This window comes from Oncorhynchus masou, chromosome 6 (genome assembly GCF_036934945.1).
Source record: "Oncorhynchus masou masou isolate Uvic2021 chromosome 6, UVic_Omas_1.1, whole genome shotgun sequence".
Lineage (NCBI taxonomy): Eukaryota > Metazoa > Chordata > Actinopteri > Salmoniformes > Salmonidae > Oncorhynchus > Oncorhynchus masou.
The window spans coordinates 43,487,357-43,497,263 of NC_088217.1; the positions used below are offsets into that span (position 1 = coordinate 43,487,357).

A 9,907-nucleotide genomic window follows, 5' to 3' on the forward strand; every position below is an offset into this window, starting at 1 on the left:
CGTCCCGGGCCTACCCTGTGCCCCGGCCAGAGAGTCTGGCTCTCCACAAGAGACTTACCTCTACGGGTGGAGTCTCGCAAGCTGTCCCAAAAATACATCGGTCCCTTCAAGGTTGCCAGGAGAGTTAACCCAGTTTCTTATCGCCTACACTTACCCAGATCCCTTAAGATTAATCCCACATTTCACATTTCATTGTTAAAACTGTTTTTTTTTCTCCCCTTGTCCCGGCAGACAGACCTCCCCCTCCGCCTCGTGTCATTGGAGGCCAGCCGGCTTATACCGTCCATCGGATACTGGATTCCCGCCGGGTGCAGCGGTCCTGGCAGTATCTGGTGGACTGGGAAGGCTACGGTCCCGAGGAGCGCTCCTGGGTTCCTGCCAAAGACATCCTGGATCCTGACCTCATTCGTCAGTTCAGGGCCCTCCACCCTGAGAGAGCTGGTAGGAACGTCAGGAGCCGTTACTGGGGGGGGGATTCTGTCAGGATTTGGCCAGGGTTGTTCCGGGTTTTGGTCACCTAGATGCCCCCATTGTGCTTTTTGACCTTATGTTTTTTCCCTTGTTCCCCATTATTATTTGCACCTGTGCCTCGTTTCCCCTGATTGTATTTAAACCCTTAGTTTCCCTCAGTTCTGTGCTCTGTGTTTGTATGTTAGCACCCAGCCCTAGTGTTCTGTGTATTCTTGTCGATTCCGGTGGATGCTCTTGTGGAATTCTGTTTTTGTTTTTGAGTATCTCTTGAGGCTTTTTTGTGCTATTCCTACCACCTTTTGGATTTGCCATTTTTGTATTTAAGGACTTCTCCTTTTTACTTTATTAAATACACCGTCTTAAGTACTGCTGTGTCTGCCTCATCTTCTGGGTTCTGCTGACTATTCGTGGCTCAGTTGGTTAAGTGACTGTTTCTCACTCCGGAGACCCAGGTTCGTAACCGGGTCCTGACAATTATGGAGCTAATTTGGAAAAATGTTTGGCGTTGTAAGTGACTGCATTTTCCGGTCTTTTTCTGAGCCAAACGTGATGAACAAAACGGAGCTATTTCGTCTACACAAATAATCTTTTTGGAAAAAATTAACATTTGCTATCTAACTAAGAGTCTCGTCGTTGAAAACATCTGAAGTTCTTCAAAGGTAAATGATTTTATTTGAATGCTTTTCTTGTTTTTGTGAAAATGTTGCCTGCTGAATGCTAGGCTTAATGCTATGCTATGCTAGGCTATCAATACTCTTACACAAATGCTTGTGTAGCTTTGGTTGAAAAGCATATTTTGAAAATCTGAGATGGCAGTGTTGTTAACAAAAGGCTAAGTTTGTGTTTGAATATATTTATTTCATTTCATTTGCGATTTTCATGAATAGGAAACGTTGCGTTATGGTAATGAGCTTGAGGCTATGATTACGCTCCCGGATACGGGATTGCTCGACGCTAGAGGTTAACTAACCTCCATACAAGCTTCAATGCCATAAAACTCTCCTTCAGTGGACACCAACTGCTCATAAATACAAGTAAAACTAAATGCAATCTATTCAACTGATCGCTGCCCGCATGTGCCCGCCAGTCCAGCTTCACTACTCTAGACAGTTCTGACTTAGAATATGTGGACAACTACAAATACCTAGGTGTCTGGTTAGACTGTAAACTCTCCTTCCAGACACACATTAAGCATCTCCAATCCAAAATCAAATCTAGAATTGGCTTCCTATTTCGCAACAAAACATCCTTCACTCATGCTGCCAAACATACCCTCGTAAAACTGACCATCCTACCGATCCACGACTTTAGCGATGTCATTTACAAAATAGCCTCCAACAATCTACTCAACAAATTGGATGCAGTCTGTCACAGTGCCATCCGTTTTGTCACCAAAGCCCCATATACTTCCCACCACTGCGGCCTGTACACTCTCGTTGGCTGTCACTCACTTAATATTTGCCACCAAACCCACAAGCTCAAGGTCATCTACAAGTCTCTGCTAGGTAAAGCCCCGCCTTATCTCAGCTAACTGGCCACCCGTAGCATGCGCTCCAGCAGGTATATTTCACTGGTCACACCCACGCCAATTCCTCTTTGGCCGCCTTTCCTTCCAGTTCTCTACTACCTGTGGCTGAAACGAACTGCAAAAATCACTGAAACTGGAGACTCATATCTCCCTCACTAGCTTTAAGCACCAGCTGTCAGAGCAGCTCACAGATCACTACACCTGTACATAGCTCATCTGTAAATAGCCCATCCAAGTACCTCATCCTCATCCCCATACCGTATTTATTTATTTATCTTGCTCATTTGCACCCCATTATCTCTACATGCACATCCACCATTCCAGTGTTTAATTGCTATATTGTAATTATTCGCCACCATGGCCTATTTATTGCCTTACCTCCCTTATCCTACCTCATTTGCACACACTGTATATATACGTTTTCTACTGTATTAATGACTGTATGTTTGTTTATTCCATGTGTAACTCTATGTTGTTGTATGTGTCGAACTGCTTTGCTTTATCTTGGCCAGGTCAATGAGGTAAAATGAGGTAAAACCACAGAACGATGCCAGCCTCAGCGTGAACTTTGGTTGCGAATGGTATGAACTTTGAACTCTTATTCACTACAGAAGTGATACCTCCTAGCCGTTGAGTTAGCAACAGCAGCTGCAAACGTGGGCTAGGAAAGAACAGACAGAGTATCCCGTCTACCACACAACGACGTTACTACAACGTATCCAATTTACATCCAGAGACATTCTTAAAAGGACAAAGGACTCAAATGGCCTTCCATCTGCCACCAACCTACCAAAGCGCAGCTCAGAGTAAATATTTATTGCATATTCCTTTTCCAAATGGACGGTAATTTAGAATGCATAAGATACTGTATTTACGATAGAGACATCGCTTCTCCCTTTGTTCCTCTGTCTTCCCACTCTTTCACTCAAACCCAGCCCCTTTTAAAATATTACTAGGTCTTTAAGAGTTTATTCGGAAGATAACTGCTCTATAAATATTATTTTGTGGTGCCCCGATTTTCTAGTTAATTACATTTACATGATTAACTCAATCAGGTAATATTAATTACAGAGAAAGGATTTTATAGAATAGCATGTCATATCACTTAATCTGGCATAGTCAAAGACACGACAATACAAAATACTAATTGAGTGTATGTAAACTTATTATACACTGGGAATATGGTGAAAGACATACAAGCTGAAATAAATCTCTCTACAATTATTCTGACATTTCACATTCTTAAAACAATGTGGTGATCCTAACTAAACTTAGAAAGTGGATTTTTATTAGGATTAAATGTCAGGAATTGTGAAAAACTGCGTTTAAATGTATTTGGCTAAGGTGTATGTAAACTTCCCATCCAAGTAGGAGACAGAACGCGTTTTTCCTGAGTGGTATGACGGCTGCGTGGTCCCATGGTGTTTATACTTGCTTTGTAAGTAGGAAAACCTGCAAAATCTGCAGTGTATCAAATACTTGTTCTCCCCACTATATACACATATTTACATAACTATTCAGACCATTTGCTATGAGACTCAAAATTGAGCTCAGGTGCATCCTGTTTCCATTGATCATCCTTGAGATGTTTCTACAACTTGATTGGAGTCAACCTGTTACATCTGCCCCTGCCACGCCCTCTACTTCTCATCCTGTGTCTCCCTAACCTGCCACCACTCCCCCAGTGCTCTCTCCCTCTCTCTCTGTGTGGGTGTATCTGATTGTGTGGGTGGAGACAGGTGTGCTGGAGTCAGAGCAGATCCCCACCAGCTGCAACCTGTTCCATAATCAAGACCTCTACAAATACTCAGCCCTGCCACTTCCACGCTGCCAGATCGTAGCCTCTGCTCAGCTAGTCTGCATTTCAAGCTTTTGTTCCTGCATAGATCTTGTTATCCTGTGGTGCCTGGTTTCCCTATCCCAACGATGCTTTTCTCCCCGCTACAGTTCCATCCCCTCTGACTCTGGTCCCTGTCTCCAGTCCCTCATCTCGTCAGTCCTCCTTCCCAGCCCCGGACTCCCACTCTACTGCTTTCTTGGATTCCTCTCCGGACCTGCTTACCCTGCCTTTGCCCCGGCCACAGCCTCAGTTCCTGGTTCCCTGCTTCCCACCCGTGCTCCCACTGGCCTGCACCCCATCTCTCCCCTGCTTTTCAAAAAATACCTTGGTTACCTTATTCCCGTCTCCTTGTCTGAGTCTGCATTTGGGTTCACATGCGCCACCCCACGTAACACAACCTGTGGTAAATTCAATTGAATGGTCATGATTTGGAAAGGCACACACCTGTCTATATAAGGTTCCACAGTAGACAGTTCACAGCGGATTTCAGAGTAAAAACCAAGCCATGAGGTCGAAGGAATTGTCCATAGTGCTCTGAGACAGGATTGTGTCGAGGCACAGATCTGGGGAAGGGTACCAAAAAATTCTGCAGCATTGAAGGTCCCCAAGAACACAGTGGCCTCCATCGTTCTTCAATGGAAGATGTTTTTAACCACCAAGACTTTCCTAGAGCTGGCTGCACAGCAAAACTGAGCAATCTGGGGAGAATGGCCTTGGTCCGGGAGGTGATCAAGAACCCAATGGTCTCTCTGACAGAGCTCTGGAGTCCCTCAGTGGAGATGGGAGAACTTTCCAGAAGGACAACCATCTCTGCAGCAATCCGCCAAGTAGGCCTTTATGGTAGAGTGGCAAGATAGAAGCCACTCCTCAGTAAAAGGCCCTTGACAGCTCGCTTGGAGTTAGCCAAAAGTTAGCCTAACATTCTCCTGCAAAATGTCTTGGCTATCTGTCCACCAATTGATGCTCAACAGAAGTAGGGTGATTCAACAGGACAACGACCCAAAACACAGACGTAAATCAACAGCAGACTGGCCTCAACAGAAGAAAATAGACCTTCTGGAGTGGCCCAGTCAGAGTCCTGACCTCATCCCGATTGTGATGCTGTGGCATAACCTCAAGAGAGCAGTTCACACCAGACACCAGACTTACAGAAAACGTTTGGTTGAGGTTATTGCTGCCAAAGGAGGGTCAACCAGTTATTAAATCCAAGGGTTCACATACTTTTTCCAACAATGTTTACACAGTGTCTTCAATAAAGACATGGAAATGTATAATTGTTTGTGTTATTAGTATTGTTTGTGTTTGTCTATTGTTGTGACTTAGATGAAGATCAGGTCAAATTTTATGACCAATTTATGCAGAAATCCAGGTATTTCCAAAGGGTTCACACACTTTTTCTTGACACTGTATATTAAAGTTTAACATACTCCTTATTGCTTATTTTCATTGACTAAGGTCCAAGTGGGGAACAAGGTAAGAATATGGTAACAATGATGAGGTGTCATAAAAAAATCCCATTTGTGAATTTTAATACCACTTTATTATACGACCTACACTTTAGTAAAATAGCACTTTCCTCATTGAGATTCTTTGTGAGTCACCTGGCATTTAATCAGTGTTTTAATGATATTTACTGATTGGTGGCGGAGAATTATCCAGGTGTGTAATTGGCATTCTCTCTTTTCCGACAGAAGGGGGAGTTTGAGGGGGAGCCTGAATCAGAACTGGATCCATTTCATCTTTAATACGAGAAATACTCTCTATGTTTAATCATTTATAATTACAACACATTTACACCTGCAGCTGTTGTATTTCTTTTCCCCTTCCATAACACTTGTTGGCCACCTGCGCCACTAAATTCGACTTTTAATGTGATGCAGAGGAGAGATGAGGTCAGAGTACTATACTCTCATTCAACCGACACGGCACAGTAGACTACTCACCAGGCAAACAAAGCAAGAGCCTCACCTCCAAAACAACCTCCTGTGGACTGAGATGCACTTGCTTGGCACTACCAGTGAACACAACTGTAGGGAATCCTAGGTGATGGCTAGAGCGTGCTACAGGGGAAACTAAGTCAGAGCGGACACATCATACTTTGATTTGACTCTTGACTCTTGAAAGTAAGCAACACATCCCCTCACAGCTCTCATGTCATGGTTGGGGTTAGGTCAAGGCCTTGCACAGACCTTTGGTGGAGCAGGTGCTCAAAGTGGAAACTTGACCTTCACTCCATTCATACGTTTCTGTTGCTCCTGTAGCCATGATTTGTTTAAACCTTTATTTTCTGTTGAAACACATGGACTCATCACACATTGCTACTCCAAGCCAGCTAGAACCAAAGATGAAAGGGGGTTAGTTAAGTAGGCTATCTCTGAACCACTACTGCGGTGGGCTATATCAGCTGATCATCGCTAATGTGTAGGCTGGATTAACCAGCTAATTAGCTACGCTATGCTGTCAAAACAAGCTAGTCTTTACGAGATTTGAATGTATTCCGCTACTGACAGTTGAACTTCAGTTGCCCCCTTCCCTGTCCCTGATGGTGAGACAACATGCTGGCAGCTCCAGAGTAACCTACTATTGGTGGTATTCATTTCTCTACTTGGTGCACTGCAGCGCTCGCAGTGGCAAAGGGATGGGAGGGGACTTTCTTTCAAGATTCATGAGTTCATGAGAAATGATCTAGTTTGATAGACAGTCCATTGCATTTACTAAAGTTGCAAGATATAAAAGAGACACAAAAAAATAACTAGAATTAGTATAAAAGGGCAGGTGCTCTATCACCCCTAGTGCTCTGTGTACCTGAGTTAGGTTGTGGCTGTCAGAGAGGTGACTATCACAGTGACTCAGAATTTGAGTACAGAGAAAAGTTACCAATCTAACATTAAACCCAAAGGAACAAGGGAAATTCACTGCAATGAAAACACATGAAATCAAAGCACAACAAAAAGTACAAAAGCCTGTTGTTATTACAGCTACAGGATGCTAGGTACGGCACAACAGAGCCGTGCGGATCAGACAATGAGCAGCCATATTTGTCTTATCAGAGTTCTTATTTCATTTGAAGACACAGTCGTGATCTTGTTGAAGACCTTCATTTTCCCAGCTCGCTTTTGAGGTTGAGACTGTCTTCGCTAAAAATCAATGTCTTGTTTAGTTTTAACTGACAGGGTTTCTGATAGAGTTCAGAGCATGGATTTATTTGACTTTAATGGAACAAAGAAGGCAGTCTATTTCTTTTCAGTCTATGAGTCACACAGGCCCGATGATGTTTTCACATCTCGTATTCCCTCAACATCTTGACCACAATTTCCAAACTCATCTAGGCAGCACACTTTAAAGCCATGACACATGGAATATTTTGATCCTGCATTTATTTGACACCATATGTTGCATACGAATATAACATATGGAACATTTAAATATGAGCTTCTGTATTAATAGGCCTGTTGATGGTTTCCTGTAACCGGTCACTCAGTCCATCAGTTGTTTCAGAAAGCGCTCTATAAGATCAGGTAATGTTTCCACTAAGATAATGAATGTTTTACAGTCTCCTGAGTTCTTAAACATATGAGTGTATAGTTGAAAAGAGGCACAGTTGGAGCATTGCATTGGAAATGTACAGACTGTGGAGAAGTGCAGTTCCTAAGAAGCCTGCTAAAGGCAATGATCCAGTGTATTAAATCCATCAAAGCCATTTTCCAAATTAACTGAAGCATAATTCACAGTGTCAATGAAGCTTTATTTTTCTGCTACTTGAGAAATGCTGACCATGCTCGTCTGTACACAAACCTTTTTGTATTCGTGAGTAGGCTGATTTATTTGATTCATCTTAAAGCCCTGATTAATGCAAGTGTCACGTCTGTCGTCTGTAGATAAAGAGGAGGACAAAGATGCGGCGTGGTAAGTGTTCATGACGATTTTAATAACAAAAGCACTGAACACGTCCTGCGCCAAACGCCCCCACCCAAACCCTCCCCTATAGGTTCAGGTTTTGCGGCCGGAGTCCGCACCTTTGGGGGGGGGGGGGGGAGTTGGGGTGGGCAGTCTATGTTTTGTGTTTCTATGTCTTTCTATTTCTCTGTTATGGTTCTCAATCAGAGGCAGGTGTCGTTAGTTGTCTTGTTTTTTACCACCCGGGACTGTTTCGGTTTGGTTTTCGTTCATGTTCACTTTATTGTTTTGTAGTTCTTAGTGTTCAGTTTATGTTTTATAATAAACGATATGTACACTTACCACGCTGCGTTTTGGTCCGATCCCTGCTTCTTCAGACGAAGAGGAGGAAATGTGCCATTACAGCAAGTGTCGTTTTCTTGTTGTTTCTTGATAAAGAAAATACATTTGATGTTTTCATAAACCTTAGCTCAAGTCAGGACAAATGCCACAATTGAACCTTTGCAGTTGCTGGTGAATTTGCATGATATACGGATCCTTGTCTGGACAAAGTAATTTAAATGTTCAAACATAGAATTTTAAGGCATGTCTTATACAATTAAAACCATTGTTTATGCATCATTGCAATACATTTCCTTCACCATTTCTTAAAGGGTGATTAACACAATTAAAATCTTCAATGCATGATCAATTGTTTACTACATGTACTGTACACAGGTGCATCTTGACAACTCTTTAAACCATCTTCTGTAACAATACAGAGGCGGATGCAAGATGCAAGCAACGATGGTTTAATGAATATAGTTCACAGCAGCAACAGGACAGACAGACTGTACTCAGACGGAATCCGACCCAGGGACTCGGGCGCATCTTCCGATGATAGCGTGCTGAGAAAACCCAGGGGAGTGTGTCCGGATGAGTAGGAAGGAGCACAGCAGATAATCCACACAAGAGAAGAGCACGGACACACGACACAACCTCAGGGAAGAAACAACGATCTGACAACAAGAAACACTGGTTACAGAACATATAAAGGGAAGATAAGTGGTTCCAGCTGGCGCAGACAATCAGGCCGAGATTGGGAACCACGCCCACACAAACACGAGAGAGAGAGAGAGAGAGAGAAAGAGAAAGAGAAAGAGAGAGGGAGGCAGTGGATTCATGAACCGTGACAATACCCCCCTAGGAACGCCTCTTGGCGTTCCCAGGCGAATTTACCTGTCGATTGAAATCATCGATAAGGGAGTGATCCAGAATGTCCCTAGCAGGTACCCAACTTCTCTCCTCCGGGCCGTAACCCTCCCAGTCCACCAGGTACTGGAATCCGCGTCCTCTCCTTCTAGAGTCCAAAATACGATTGACAGAAAAGGTGGTTTCCCCATCAACAAGTCGTGGCGGCGGGGGAACCGGGACCAGCGGGTTAATGCGTGCCTGAAACACAGGTTTTATTTTAGACACATGAAAGGTAGGATGAATTATCCTATACGCCGGAGGAAGCTTGAGCCGGACCGCCACCGGACTAATGATCCTGGTGACTTTGAACGGGCCGATAAATTTGGGGGCAAGCTTGTTCGAAACGGATCGGAGTGGAATGTTCTTAGTAGAAAGCCACACTCTTTGGCCAACGACGTATACCGGAGGCTTCGACCGGTGGCGATCGGCCTTAGCCTTGGTGCGCGCCCCCACCTGGAGAAGAGTCTCATGGGCTCTTCCCCATGCGTGACGGCACCTCTGGATGAAAGCGTGAGCGGAGGGAACAGTGACCTCGGACTCCGTACTGGGAAAGATAGGTGGCTGGTAACCTAAACTACACTCAAACGGAGAGAGACCCGTGGCTGCCACAGGCAACGAATTGTGAGCGTACTCAACCATAGAGAGTTGTTGACTCCAGGAAGAGGGATTCTTAGAAACCAAACATCGCAACACTCTCTCCAAATCTTGGTTGGCCCTCTCCGTTTGACCGTTGCTCTGGGGATGAAACCCTGAAAACAGGCTGACACTCGCTCCCAGTAACCTACAAAACTCTTGCCAAAACTTGGACACAAATTGGGGCCCCCGGTCAGAAACTATGTCCATCGGCAGGCCATGTAAGCGAAAGACGTGATCCACGACAGTTACCGCTGTCTCCTTGGCAGATGGTAATTTAGGCAAGGGAATAAAATGAGCCGCCT

At 44.2% G+C, this 9,907-nt stretch overlaps 1 long non-coding RNA gene across 1 annotated transcript; it reads right to left on the reverse strand.

Moving 5' to 3' along the window:
* Positions 1-8,506: 8,506 nt before the first annotated feature.
* LOC135541121 (uncharacterized) lies at positions 8,507-9,821 on the reverse strand. Its single transcript, XR_010455922.1, has 2 exons — positions 8,955-9,821; positions 8,507-8,734 (listed from the first exon to the last, which is right to left on the reverse strand). It is a non-coding gene; the product is annotated as an uncharacterized LOC135541121 (long non-coding RNA).
* Between the last annotated feature and the right edge of the window lie 86 nt (positions 9,822-9,907).